This window comes from Myotis lucifugus, unplaced genomic scaffold (genome assembly GCF_000147115.1).
Source record: "Myotis lucifugus unplaced genomic scaffold, Myoluc2.0 scaffold_21, whole genome shotgun sequence".
NCBI lineage: Eukaryota > Metazoa > Chordata > Mammalia > Chiroptera > Vespertilionidae > Myotis > Myotis lucifugus.
This window is the reverse complement of record NW_005871069.1, coordinates 11,577,489-11,587,168: the sequence shown is the minus strand read 5'-3', so window position 1 is coordinate 11,587,168 and position 9,680 is coordinate 11,577,489. Positions and strand designations below refer to the sequence as shown.

The following is a 9,680-nucleotide window of genomic DNA, read 5'->3' as shown; positions in this document are numbered from 1 at the left end:
GGGGATGTCCGACTGCTGGTCATCCCTCTTGCAATCTGGGACCGCTGGCTCCTATCCGCTCACCTGCCTGCCTGTCTGATCACTCCTAACCACTCTGCCTGCCTACCTGATTGCCCCTAACTGCTCTCCCCTGCTGGCCTGATCACCCCTAACTGCTCTCCCCTACCAGCCTGGTCACCCCTAACCACTTCTGCCTCGGTCCCCACCACCGTAGCTTTGTCCAGAAGGATCTCAGGAAGACATCCAGTCTATCCAGTCTAATTAGCATATTACCCTTTTATTAGTATAGAGTGAATTCTCAGAAACAGGAACTAAACAAACAATGCCATTTACCATTGCAACAACAAAAAATTAGGATACTTAGGAATAAACTTAATCAAGGAGGCAAAAGACCTGTACTGAGAAAACTACAGGATGTTGAAAAAAGAGGTAGAAGAAGAGATAAACAAGTGGAAAAATATACCATGTTTATGGATTAGTAGAATCAATGTCATTAAAATGTCCATATTACCCAAGGCAATCTACAGATTCAATGCAATCCCTATTATAATACCAACAGCATATTTCACAGATCTAGAAAAAAATACACTAAAAATTCATATGGAACCTAAAAAGACCCCAAATAGCCATAGCAATCTTGAGAAAGTAGAACAAAGTTGGAGGAATCACAATATCAGATATCAAATTATACTACAAAGCCATTGTAATCAAAACAGTCTGGTACTGGCACAAGAATAGGCATATAGATCAATGGAACAATACAGAGACCCCAGAAATCAAACCAACCCATTATGCTCATTTAATATTTGACAAAGGAGGCAAGAGCATACAATGGTGTGGGAAAAAGTATGGTGGAAATTGCTGTTGTTCTACCAGTGATTAAGCAGTTGCTGGTAATGTGTTGAGAATGACTTTTTCTTCTCATCATTAATCCGTCATGAAATCTGCATCTGCATTTACTGCAAAATCTTGAAGAACTTGTCCCTCAGACACTCAGTCTCTTCTATATGAAACTTCAGATGAGGAATTTCTTTTAGAACTTGGTTTTGAGACCCCAGCTTTCCATAATGACAAAGAAGAATAAGAAATCAGAGAGAGACTACCAGAAAGAAGTAACTCAAGGAAGAATTCCCAGAAAACATGTATTTGGCCAATCTTGTTTGTAAGACTTTGTCTTCCTCCTGCAGAGCTCTCTGTTCATCCATGGAGACTCTGATTTGTCCTGGGGTTTGTAAGAGAATGTGTAACCATAGGTTTGCATGCCATACACCCAACGTCCTGCTCCTATGCCTTTCTACTTAGTCTAGGTAGTCTTTCATAACTGATCTTAGAATTAATGCACAGGATTGGTTGCTGCTGCCAACAAATCAACAATTGGCTTACAAGATGAAACTCATCTGTCATCTTAAGGGCAAAATGTAAGCAATTCTCCTCTAAGGTTTCTCTCTTTACTGCGACCAGCACAGCTAGAGAGTGGATGAGTCCTGAGTAGGGGTGGCTAGGGATTTAGAAAAGGAAAAAAAGAGACACAGAGACAGTAGTGAAAGCTGGGACCAGGTGGGACACTGCGCTCTGATGGAAAGACAGTGACTCAGAGCTGGTGCAGCGCGTTTATTATATACAGCATGATTCCAGGAAGTTTTACTAGAGTTTAAGACAAAGGGAATTATGTGAAATCATGGTTAAAGATCAAGCTGTAATTCTTCATTCTTGTGGCTTCTTTCTAATTGTCACTCCTGGCTGAGTCTGGATAATTGCATCCGTTCCTTGCGCCTGGCTGAACTTAAATAATGAAACCCACCCCCTGGCACCTGAGCTTAGGGTCAGGCTGACAACATACCTGCCTCTGGCATGGTATGTTTCCAGGACTCGGCTCTTCCAACGCCATTGGACTCAGCCGACAATCAGCTCATGTGCCTTCCCAGGCACTCTCTACATTCTCCTTTAAACATTTTTATTGATCTTTGTGTGGAAATATTGAAACCTTTTATCAGATTTGCAAATGGCATCATGGTGTGATGATTGCTATGAGAGCAGCTTAGTGTTAGACAAAGAACAGTGGTCTGGGTAACCTGACCCCCATAATGACACTGCAGAGGTCACCTTTCTTCTCCTGTTTCCCCTTTTGTAAAATGAGTATCACAATATACCACTTGAGTCTGCAATTAGAATCTATTGTAATAATGGGTGTGACAGCCTGTTAAAGTGCTCATTGGTATACACCTTGAAGCCAGTGATAGTTTTATGTCTTCCTTGGAACACTGTGAGGCAGGCATATGTTCTACTCTTTTGTCTTATTCTGCTCAGGTTGCCATAACAAATACAACAGACTGTATATCTTAAAAAACAGAAAATTATTTCTTACAGTTCTGGAGGCTAGAAATCCAAGATCAAGGTCTTGCAAAGTTTGGTTCCAGGTAATGGCTTTGTTTCTGCCTTGCACCTTGCACTTGTAAGAAAAGGCACAAGAGGAGGAGACCAAGATGGCGGCATAGGTAAACACCGGAGACTGCTGCCGCAAACAACCACTTCAAAAATACAACTAAAAGACGGAACGGACATCACCCAGAACCACAGGAAGGCTGGCTGAGGAGAGACTCTCCAACTAGAAGGAAAGAGAACAGCATTCTGAGGCTCAGAGGAGGCGCAGTGTGGAAAATACAAAGGTGCGGAGGTGCGCGCGCAAAGCGGGCTGGTGGTTGAGGGCGCGGTTGTTGTTTTCAATCAAGAGGGAGTCTCAGACTCTGAGCTCCAGATCCGGGCGAGTCTCTAGGGACTCAGACTCAAACGGGAGAAGCGGGATTGTCTGGCATCAGTTGGAACGTGAGGGCAGCTTTCTCTCCGAGGTTTGCAGAGGTTCCTGGGGTTCTGAGAAGCAGAGCCTCTGGGAACGGGACTGAGAGCAGCCATAACTGCTCCCTCCGCCCGCCCTGTTGATCCCGTCGGACCCGCCCCGCCCAAGCCCTGCGCAGAGCCATTTGCCGGATAGCCTCAGGCAAAGGCTAGATTAGCACCTCTCCAGAGGACAGAAGTTTTCCCACTGCAGATACAGGTGATTCTCACAGCCAGTCGGCCTGGTGGTCAAATCCCTCTAGTATTAACTACAACAATCAAGGCTTAACTACAACAAGACTGCGCACAAAGACCACAAGGGGGTGCACCAAGAAAGCATAAAAAATGCGGAGACAAAAAAACATGACAGAAATGGAGGATATAGAACTAAAAAACGCAATTTTGAGGGCTTTCAATAATGTGCTAGAAGCTGCCAATAAACTTGATGAGAGCCTCATGAAATCTAATGAGACCCTCGATGTTGTGATAAAGAACCAACTAGAAATTAAGCATACACTGACTAAAATAAAGAATATTATACAGACACCCAATAGCAGACCAGAGGAGCGCAAGAATCAAGTCAAAGATTTGAAATGCGAAGAAGCAAAAAACACCCAACCGGAAAAGCAAAATGAAAAAAGAATCCGAAAATACGAAGATAGTGTAAGGAGCCTCTGGGACAGCTTCAAGCGTACAGACATCAGAATTATAGGGGTGCCAGAAGATGAGAGACAGCAAGATATTGAAAACCTACTTGAAGAAATAATGGCAGAAAACTTCCCCCACCTGGTGAAAGAAATGGACTTACAGGTCCAAGAAGCGCAGAGAACCCCAAACAAAAGGAATCCAAAGAGGACCACACCAAGACACATCATAATTAAAATGCCAAGAGCAAAAGACAAAGAGAGAATCTTAAAAGCAGCAAGAGAAAGAGACTCAATTACCTACAAGGGAATACCCATACGACTGTCAGCTGATTTCTCAACAGAAACTTTGCAGGCCAGAAGGGAATGGCAAGAAATATTCAAAGTGATAAATACCAAGAACCTACAACCAAGATTACTTTATCCAGCAAAGCTATCATTCAGAATTGAAGGTCAAATAAAGAGCTTCACAGATAAGGAAAAGCTAAAGGAGTTCATCACCACTAAACCAGTATTATACGAAATGCTGAAAGGTATCCTTTAAGAAGAGGAAGAAGAAAAAGGTAAAGATACAAATTATGAACAACAAACATGCATCTATCAACAAGTGAATCTAAGAATCAAGTGAATAAATAATCTGATGTACAGAATGAACTGGTGATTATAATGAATCAGGGACATAGAAAGGGAATGGACTGACTATTCTTGGGGGGGAAAGGGGAGTGGGAGATGCGGGAAGAGACTGGACAAAAATCGTGCACCTATGGATGAGGACAGTGGGTGGGGAGTGAGGGCGGAGAGTGGGACGGGAACTGGGAGGAGGGGAGTTATGGGCGGGAAAAAAAGAGGAACAAATATAATCTGAACAATAAAGATTTAATTAAAAAAAAAAAAAGAAAAGGCACAAGATTCTCTCTCTTCACCAGGTGAGGGCACAGTGAGAAAGAGAACTCTGGTGTCTCTTCTTAAAATTACACTAATCCTATTGAATCAGGGCTCTGCCCTTAGGACCTCATTTAAACTGAATTACTTCTGAAGAGTCCTATCTCCAAATACAATCACATTGAGGGATAGAGCTTCAATATATGAATTTTCTGGGGACACAAACATTCAGTCTATAACATCTGTATTTCTGGAACCTTGGCCCAGGAAGGGCTGGCAGTCATGTCAACAAGTCCAAACCTGGGCATAGGGGAGCAGTGTCTGTTTTTACTATGCCAGGGGAATCCAGAGAGGTCTGACTCAGGAGGGCCAACCTGACTACTAGACTAATAATAAAATTGACATAGATCAGGATCTGGAGGGTAGAGGTGGAGTTGGAGAGACTGTGCTGTGTGGCTATGGGATGTACTAATAGAGCCAAGGATAAGAGAAATCAGGAATACTTGTGAACCATGAGCTTGCGCTTCTAGGCGACAGTTTTTGAATGTCAATAAATTTAAAGCTTCTGAAAAAATGGTTGTAGTTGATGGTCTGCTGGTTGGCCTTTTTAATGATCTACCACTAATCACATTAGTGCAGAGTCTCTTCCAAGATATTAAGAATGAAGGCAGAATTGTCGAAGATGTGATATATCCAGCAAGAACCAAGGGAGTTGCCTATGCAACATTCAAAGAAAAAAGAAGTTGTAGAGAATGTCATCAGAAAAAAGAAACACTGTTTAGCAGAGAAGGTTAGATCCATTCAACTCAGTCTATCATTTTAGTGTAGTGAAAAGGTCTTGAGTTCCATAAATGCTATTCTTTTTTTTTAAGGAAGGCAAGGGAGATTTTTATATTTTTATTGATTTCAGAAAGGAAGAGGGAGAGAGAGAAACATCAATGATGAGAGAGAATCATTGATTGGCTACCTCCTGCACGCTGCCCTACTGGGGATCCAGCTCACAACACGGGCATGTGCCCTGACTTGGAATAGAACCTCCTGGTTCATAGGTCGATGCTTAACCACTGAGCCACACTGGCCAGGCTGTAAATGCTATTTTTTGATCTCTCTTTTTAATGGTCAAGTCCTTCTGGAAAGTCTGGTGAGGTACCTAGAAAGGAAAATTCCAAGTTTATACTTCAGTCCTTTGGAACAAAATTGAAGAATTTCTGTTCAAGGATCATTTCTGGCTATCAAGAAGCTCAAAGAATCTTTGCTATTAACATAAGTTATATTTTTAGGAAAAAAACAGGAATTTTATCAGTGAGGGGAAAAGTGGAGTAAAGAGAGCCCCAAAAGGAGTTTACAGAGAAGTAGTAACTCTTTGGAGTCATTCAGGTCCTCAGTACCCCAGACTGCTAGACATGTACTAATAGAGCCAAGGAAAAGAGAGACACATGTTTTTCTTTACCTGAAAAAGATCAGCTTTTAGGATAGCACATTGGAAAGATTTCATGTGCTATGTCAGGAGAGAGTGGATGGTGAAATTACCACAATTTGCATAAAATGCTCAAGATGGTTTGCAGCCAAACAATGAAAAACGTGTAAAAGATTTCATTGAGAAACACTCACATGTTCCTCACTTTGAGCTTAGAAAAGAGAGGTTAGATTTGGAAGGAAAGGAACAGAGAAAAGAAATATTAAGTTGGCATATGAACAACTAAGTTCTGGCCATCAGGTTCTGATTAATTTTTATAAGACACGCATTGACATGGGATCTTCTTCTGATGTTTACTTATTTAAAAATGAGGTCATGAAATTAGTAATACAAACAGTTAGGTGATAGAATCTCAGCAACAGTGATGATAATGGGTGCTGACACTGGGTTTATGTACTTTATGTCATTTAATCTTTGCAACCATCCTTCATTGCAGGCATTGCAATCCTCATGTCATAGGGGAAGGAGCTAGAATTTGGAGAGGTTAAAATGTCTGAGGTTATCTAGTTGACAAGGAATAGGGCTCAGGTTAAACCTGGTCTATGTGACTATAACGATAATATCTAAGGTAAAAAACTTTGGAAAAAAGCTCACTAAACTTTGAAGAAATATCATTTTCTCTCCAACCCCAAATTCTTAGAAAAAGAAGTAGCTTTAATTGTAATATGTGAGAAGTTTAGATGATGGTGATTGATTATGCCATTGGTAATATCTTAGCATTTACAAAGTTTCCATTTACTCTAAATAGAATAGGAATCCTGGCAAGCCCTGGCCAGAGAGCTCAGTTTGTTTAGAGCATTGTTCAGATACATGAAGAATGCAGGTTTGGCTGTTTCCAAATCTTAGCTATTCTAAATTACACTGACATGAACATGGGGGTGCATATATTCTTTCTGATGGGTGTTTCTGAATTCTTGGGATATATTCCTAGAAGTGGAATCACTGGATCAAATGGTATTTCCATTTTTAATTTTTTGAGGAAACTCCAAACTGTTTTCCACTAAGTGCCCATCAGCAGATGAATGGATTAAAAAGCTGTGGTACATCTATACAATGGAATACTATGCAGCTGTAAAAAAGAAAGAACTCTTATCATTTGCAACAGCATGGATGGAACTAGAGAGCATTATACTAAGTGAAATAAGCCAGTCAGAGAAAAATAAATATCCCATGATCTCACTCATATGTGGAATCTAATGAACAACATAAACTAATGAACAAAAATAGACCCAGAGACATGGAGATATTGATCAGACTGTCAAACCTCAGAGGGAATGCAAGGGAGGGTTGAGGGAGAAAAACATCAACCAATGAACTCATGTGTGTATGTGCATAACCCATGGACACAGACGGTACGGTGGTGAGAGCTTGGGGGAAAGGGAGGTTGGAGAAAGCAATGGGGGGGGGGGTAAGGGACATATGTAATACTTTTAACAATAAAGATTTATTTTTTAAAAAAGATTGCAGATATGATCCCCAGTCAGGGTACATACAGGAATCAACCAATGAATGCAAGTCAATGTCTCTCTCTCTCACACACACTCTCTCTCTCACTAAAAATCAAACCAAGAAAAATAAAGAAAAGAAGAATACTGCCAAAAGTCATTTGGGAAGATACTTTCTCTCCCTTCCCCCCACCCCCTCTCAAAATCAATCAATCAATTTTTTTTAAAGACTGCTGGCAAAAGTCACTTGACAAGTTACTTGGTATTTCTGATGCAAGTTAAATTATTATTTGTCTACTAGTAAATCCCATTGCTACAAGACTACTAGACATATGGAACATTTTCATCTAGCCTAACTGCTTACATAAAGTGTTGGTTCTCCTGTTATAATTATAAAGATAGTGTAGCATCTTTTTTCCCCTTTATTTATTTAGTAGAGGCCCAGTGCACAAAATTTGTGCACAAGAGGAGGGGGTGGTCCCTCAGCCTGGCCTGCACCCTCTCTAATCTGGGACCCCTCGGGGGATGTTCAACTGCCGGTTTAGCTCTGATCCTGCAGTCGGACATCCCTCTCGCAATACAGGACTGCTGGCTCCTAACCGCTCACCTGCCTGCCTGCCTGATCGCCCTTAACCACTCTGCTTGCCTGCCTAATCGCCCCTAACCACCTCTGCCTGCCTGCCTGATTGTCCCTAACTTCCTCTGCCTTGCCTGCCTGATCGCCTCTAACCTCCCTCCCCTGCCGACCTGATCGCCCCTAACCTCCCTCCCCTGCTGGCCTGATTGTCCCTAACCTCAGAGAGAATGCAAGGGAGGGTTGCACCTCAGCCCCCACTGTGGCTCTGTCCAGAAGGAGTCCCGGACAGCTGGAAGTTGTCTGGCTGACCTGGTCTAAATAGCATATTACCCTTTTATTAGTATAGATTTATTTATTTATTTATTTATTTATTTATTTATTTATTTATTTATTTACTAGTGGCTTGGTGCATGAAATTCGTGCATGGGGGGGTGTCCCTCAGCCCAGCCTGCACCCTCTCCAATCTATGCATGCATACAAGTCCTTTGGTTGCTCTCTACCCCCCTTTCTCCCCTGCCATTTGTCACTGGATCTATTTTTGTTCATCAAATTATGTTGATCATTATATCCCACATATGAGTGACATCATGCGATATTTATCTTTCTCCAACTGCCTTATTTCACTTAGCATAATTCTCTCCAGTTCCATCCATGCTGTTGCAAATGGTAAAAGTTGCTTCTTTTTTATAGCGGCGTAGTATTCCATTAGGTATTAGTAGGTGTACCACAGTTTTTTAATCCATTCATCTGCTGATGGGAACTTAGGTTGTTTCCAAATCTTAGCTATTGTAAATTGTGCTGCTATGAACATAGTAGTGCATATATCCTTTCTGATTGGTATTTCTGATTTCTTGGGATATAGTCCTAGAAGCGGGATCACTACATCAAATGGGAGTTCCATTTTTAACTTTTTGAGGAAACTCCATACTGTCTTCCACAGTGGCTGCACCAGTCTGAATTCCCACCAGCAGTGCATGAGGGTCCCTTTTTCTCCACATCCTTGCCAACACTTGTCATTTGTTGATTTGTTGATGATAGCCATTCTGACAGGTGTGAGATGGTATTTAATTGTTGTTTTGATTTGCATCTTTCAGATGATTAGTGACTTTGAGCATGTTTTCATATGTCTCTTGGCCTCTGTATGTCCTCTTTCGAATGTGTCTACTTAGGTCCTTTGCTCATTTTTTTTATTGGATCATTTATCTTCCTTTTGTTAAGTTGTATGAGTTCTCTATAAATTTTGGAGACTAAACCCTCATCTGAAATAGCATTGGCAAATATGTTCTCCCATGCAGTGGGATTTCTTGTTGTTTTGTTGATGGTTTCTTTTGATGTGCAGAAGCTTCTTATTTTGATGTAGTCCCATTTGTTTATTTTCTTTTTAGTCTCCATTGCCCTAGGATCTGTGTTGGTAAAGATATTGCTACAACATATGTCTGCAATTTTGATGCCTATGGAGCATTTTATGATTTTTCTGGTTTCCTGACTTACATTTAAGTCCTTTAGCCATTTTGAGTTTGTTTTTGTGTATGGTGTAAGTTGGTGATCTTGTTTCATTTTTTTGCATGTATCTGACCAAATTCCCCAGCACCATTTATTGAAGACACTGTTTTGACTCCATTGTATGCTCTTGCCTCCTTTGTCAGACATTAATTGAGCATAATGGCTTGGGTCGATGTCTGGGTTATCTGTTCTGTTCCATTGATCTATATGTGTGTTCTTGTGCCAGTACAATGCAGTTTTGAGAACCGTGGCTTGGTAGTGTAGCTTTATGTCTGGTATTATGTAACTTTTTTCTTCCCCATCTCAGGGAAGTTTTCTGA

General features: G+C 41.2%; 1 pseudogene; it reads left to right on the top strand.

Moving 5' to 3' along the window:
* Positions 1–1,386: 1,386 nt before the first annotated feature.
* LOC102443064 lies at positions 1,387–6,180 on the top strand (annotated as a pseudogene).
* Positions 6,181–9,680: the final 3,500 nt, after the last annotated feature.